Genomic DNA, 6,297 nt, shown 5'->3' on the forward strand with positions numbered 1-6,297 from the left:
AAAATTATAGGTATAATAAAAATTTACATATGTAAAAAAATACAAATTTATTTAATTATTAATTTTTATAATAAATATTTAAATACATCATTTAATTAAATATTATATTTGTTTAATTTTCAATCACTGTAATAAATATTCAAATATATCATTCAATTAAATATCAAATTTATTTGACTATTAACTACTATAATAAACATCTAAATACAACATTCAGTTAAATATCAAATTTTGTAAATAAATTAAATGCATAAAAAATTCTAAAAAATTAAAACATACGGATGATTTACATATGACTGTTTAATTTTTGTTTCACTATTTATTGCTAAACATTATTATTTATATTGCTTATTTGTATTTTGTACTTACTCTTTAAGCTTGAAGAAAAGAACCTTGACCCTTTTTTATTTCACTATGATAGAATTTAGTGGTTTTTTTACCTCAGGTAATTTCCTTTCTCCTTTTCTCTTCTATTTTCTGTTAATGCGTTTTTTCTATTTACAAAGAAAATTGATGTTAACAGGATTTTAAATATTTAACTTTAAAATTTTATTTTATTTTGTATCAAGAATTTTTTTTATATCTTAAATATAAAGACAAAATGATTCTAAAAAATTTATATATATATTCTTATACCTGCATATATAACAACTTTAAATAACAAGATTTATTTTGTTCAAATATCAACTTCTAAAAAATTGAATTATTTTGTAAATATTCCTTTTCTCTTTAGATATAATTATTTCTATTATTTATTTATATGAATTAATTATTGATTTTATAGTATTGAATTATTTAATTTGTATTTTTAATTTTTACATAAATTAAAAAAAAGTACACAAAACATGTATCATAAATCAATAAATAGAAAATAGGTGTGTATACTATATACACCTATGGAACATTAATATCTTTATTTAAATTTATTTAACTTTGATTTTTATAAAATCAATGTATTACTTTTTTATTTTATCATTTTAATTTGTAGATATAATTTTAAATATTTTAAATTAAACCACAAAATATGTAGATCAACTACAAATTTTATTTTTGGTTTAACATGTCATCTGAACTCAAATTTAAATCTCGCTAGATAAAGGAAAACTCTATTGTCAATATTGATCCTATTTTGGCTTGAGTAAGATAGTATCCCATAAAAGTTACACGTGTTTCTATTAAAAAAATCCAATTAATTCACTTCTACAATATTACTATACAAATTTAAATATAAAATAATATTATATCAAAGTAATTAACTGAATATAAAAATACTGTTTTTGAATTGTATATCATTTTCTAAGATGTTAATTTTTTCAAAATTTAAACATATAAGTAAATTTCTTCTATTGATTTCCATCAAAATGTTTGGTTTTCTTATCTTTTTTTTAAAATAAAAGTAGATTTTTCATATTATTTGATTATGGTATAAATAATTGATTCTATCTAATATATTATATTATTTATTTTTAAAGAAAATAACTATACACATTAATTATTTTTAAACATACATACAAACAACAAACCTGACCCGTAAGCATGCAAGAGTTACAAGCTACAAGCTAGTTTGCTAATAAATAATAAATTCAATCTTCTTATTTGTTGAGCCCTTGATTTCTTATCCACCCATTGGACATGTAATAATAGAACGGTTTCAAGTTCCTTAAGCATATAATTTTGAGTTAAATCATGATAATATATGTATATAAAAATATATATTACTATCAATTAAGAAGAGATAAAGCCTTTAACATTTGAGCTGACCATATTTTAAGTGATTGTTTTCTCGACCATTTATCTGATAAAAAGATACGTTACTCAGAAACTAAAAACATACATATAATTTGTACCGTGCATTTTTATGAACTAAAGTACGTCATAAAGACTTATTTAAGTATGTTCAAAAGTTTTTCAATAGCTAAATGGTTCAAAGAGATAAGGACCTATGTGAAACAGTTTTTAACTGAAATATGTTAAAAAGTTAGATCGCATCCTATTAATACTACCGCATGAAGAGTACATGTGACTAAAAATATGTCACTAATGACCTTCCTACATTATTAAAGTAATATAGTAAACAAATAAGTCGTATTAAAAATAGATACGGCAGCTAATTGACTAACATCTCCAAAATCTATGTTATAAAGTGACCCATTTAAAATTCTTTGTGCGGAAAATCGTGACGTAGTGTTACCTTACTAATCATATATCATATGGTGGGACAAAATCTGTAGTTAGATGAACAACCACTGATGAACCAATTTTTATATTATAAAACCAAAGAAGACATAAAAACAATGTAGAAGAATTCGGGAACATACGGCGTGGACATCATATTATTATGGTTCCGAGGAGGAGAAACTGAGATTCCACATCAAATTTTCCATGCACTTTGCTAAACATTACTTTAAAGCCATGGTCACAGAAGGAACAAAAATGAATATATATATATATATATATATATATATATATATATATATATAATTTAACTATCATTTTTAATAAAATTTTCTATTTATTATATTTTTAGCTATTTAAAAATTATCTTAAACTAATTACGTTTATTGTTTTTATCACTGGATTTCCTAAACATTCATACATGAAACTATAATATAATTAGACAATTATTAAAATTTCTTTTATTTTATAATATATCATAGATTATAATAAATCATAGACAAGATAATAAGTAAAGAACATGAAAGATGCTGGTTTTTTATTTTTAATTATCTTAAGTTGGTGGCATGATGTCATTTCTTCTATACTAATAAGTTTAATTTTACATCAAGGATGAGTTCCTGTCTAATGTGACATATTTTGTCTGATTGTCGGCCTATCAATATAGCGGGAATATTGGTGGGTGTTTTCTTTCTACCATAGACGGTGCTTCCTTGTAATTGCCCCTTTGATTCTTGCACAATAATTTGCTCATAATCACAATATTCTCGAAATTTTATACTATTATTTAGAATGTTTCTTTCCCCTGCTTCTTTTCATGATTGTTATAGGTTTAGTTGACTCTTTTGGTAAATATTAATAATTTTTATTTAATTTTTTCGTTTTAAATATATTTATGATAATCACACGAAACGAATTTATGCGGGATTTATTTCATAAGTAAGGAATTAGTGATAGGACGACTAGATCTTAACAAGAAGAGAGTATGAATGTTTTGATTAACTTATTATAAACGATAAGCGATTGCTATATAAATATTTATATTAGAAATTTCTTTGAAGTATATATGAGAAGGAGTATGTGTTTGAAGTCATTTTAACTAACTTATTGCCTATTTTATTAAATTAGATACATACATTCACAGATGTATATATTCAAAATACGGGTACACAATTAAGTTTTATAGAAAGAAAAACTTTGGAAGATATATCGATCTCTATTCAACACCAGAAGAGGGAAAGAGAGAATAAACAAAAAATGTAGATATATGCTCGTTTTAGTAAAGAGGAAAGAAGTAGGTTGGATGAGAATAAAAAAGATGATAAAAATAAGTGAAAAATAAAATAGAAATTAAAGGTGTTAGATTAAAAAGGAAACACAAAATAAATTAAGAGAGAAATACGAAGATAAGTAAAAATAGGTTAAAATAGTAGACTGAATCCTACTAATTTTAAAATTAGTTATTCTCTAAATTTTCTCCACCAAACAAACCAAATAATTTTCATCTGCTTCTGTTCTCCCATTTTCTTATCTGCAAACATAGACATGATGATGGTGATATAATATGATAATTGTCACTACAAGAAAATCATAAAAAGCGACAATCAAAAGTCGGCGTAACAACTAGTCTCCTATCGTAACTTTTATTGTTGGCTATGGGATGGTCTTGTGGCAATTAACTTATCATAAACTTGTTGTGTGAATTCAAATAGCAAAGATTTTAAAAAAAGAGGTATTTTTATTGATGACATATTATATTCTATTATCTCCTATAATAGGACAGCTCAAGAATCACCACTTGCCACCATAAAATAAATCAATGCTTTGACATGGATATGAGTATGATATAGAACATTATTCAATTTTTTAAAATAAGGGTGAGTACGAGGATGAATATATAACTATCCGTCCGATACCTTTACCCATACTTGCTCTAATATGTTTTTTTTTTATAATATTTTTGTTACATCACACACAAATATAAAATTTGATTGTTATAATTTTATTATTTTTATACTTATATAAAAACAATTATTTTAATAGATAAGTAATTTAAATTATTATAATAATTAACCAATAACTTTAAAACAATACATTTAACTAAAATACAATTCAATTCTTAATTTTTTAATTGTTTTGTTATTTTTTATTTTTTATATATCATTTGAATTAAAATATAATTAATGACTTAATACATAATTAATTTAAAACCTTATAAGTGAACTAAAATTAAAAGAAAATATGGAACCAATTATCTATGAATATTTCTAAATATGATGAAAATGAGAAGCATGGATATTAAAATTTTAAATCCACATCTTTTATATCTTATCTCAAATCTGTCCGTCTTTTATGAGAATGAGATGGATAGAACCAAATCCATTTTCAACCTATTCCATTGTCATGCCGAAATTCAACGCCTCAATGACATATTAATTTTGAACTGCATAGTCTCCCTTTTGAAAATTTCAAAAATTAGGAAAATGCGAGATAAAGAGGTAATTTTTTGTTTTAGTTTTAGAGCTCAGGTTCATAGTGGATGACTAGGTCATTGCTTACATTTAAAAAATTCCAACCTTTAAAAAATGATCGGCAATAGCCTAGCTGTCACTTAAAAAATATAAATAGTTGTTACGTTTTTATTTTATTGAAATTACCTCATATCATTTCACTAAAGATAAACGATTCAATACAACTAAAAATATCAGAAAAAATAATGGAGGAAACATAAGAGATGCACTTCCTATCACTTTCTTTTCCTTCTCACTCCATGCTCCCAACAAATTCTAAGTGGTTGTAGGAGTAAATGATGCCAAAGAAGAGGAAGGTAGAATAAATATTTTGTTTCTATGATTTTAATAAAGAAAGGAATAAAGTTGAGTATGAAAGAGGTCTTGAAATATCTTTATACCAACAGTTTGACAAAGACCAAGGTCAAAATTTGAAAAATGTTAATGTTCTCTTATACAAGAAAATTGTTAATATTTTCTTTATTAAAAGTAGGGACTTGGTGGAGGGTTTGCTCATTCAACCTTGGATATTAGTTACTGGATCTGAAATCAAGTATACCTAGAGTGTCTCAAGTTTCCTTATAGTTTTAAAGCAAGAAAGAAAACTGACTTTCAGAATCCGAAATAACAACCAATAAACTAGATTTCCCCGAATTTTAAAAATTTCAAGTATCCCCAACTAGTCTCGCCATGGTTTTGAGTGTGAAACCTAGTGGCCAGAACAACATGCCAAAAAAAGAAGTATTAACTACATTTTTTATCTTTCAATTTTTTTGAAAAAAAAAATTGATGACTCTTGGTCTCTAATATTTTCATCAATCCATAATTTTAATCTTTATTATTAAATCTTTCTAATAAATAATAATATGACACTATTATTAATTTTCTGACCGTTAAAAACGGTATATATATATATATATATATATATATATATATATATTAAAGCATATAAAGCAATTTCTTAATGTTTCAATAATATAAAGCATATAAATTGAAACGCATATCAGCTTCCACATTCATTTTGCAATAATATTCAGCTTCTACAAATAAAAAAGAATCACATTTATGGCTACACGTTCTTCTTCTTGTTCTTCTTTGTCCATGAATAACGTTTGTGTTTCTTATTCGAATCAGCGTCTGGATCTGCCACCACCTCTACGGCTAAACACAACGCTCCTCCACCACGTCGCCGTCAAAATCGGCGAGGAGAGCATCAACCAAGGGATACAAAAATTGAAACTCAGATCTGATTTTGGACCTCCAAACCCGAACCAATTATCAGATGAGTCGTCGCCGATGAGACTAGGAAGCTTTCGCCTCCGCCATCCGCCATCCGCCGCTGCGACTCACGGTCAAACGGCGCCGTTTTGCAAACCCGCCCCTCCCCTCCGCCAAACGGCGCCGAAGATGATGGCGTTCGAGAGGACGACGTTTCAGTGGGGCGGAGGGATTTGGAGAAGCGAGTGCCGTAGAAGTGACGAAGGGGTTCTTCTTCTCCGGCTGATTTTGGACCTCAAAACCCAAACCCAATATCAGATTTGTTGAAGAGACTGATCCATAGCGAGAACAAACCAAAACGATTCGAAGAAGGAGAATCAATAACAAGTGGCTG

The sequence above is a fragment of the Glycine soja genome, chromosome 5 (genome assembly GCF_004193775.1).
Source record: "Glycine soja cultivar W05 chromosome 5, ASM419377v2, whole genome shotgun sequence".
Taxonomy (NCBI): domain Eukaryota; kingdom Viridiplantae; phylum Streptophyta; class Magnoliopsida; order Fabales; family Fabaceae; genus Glycine; species Glycine soja.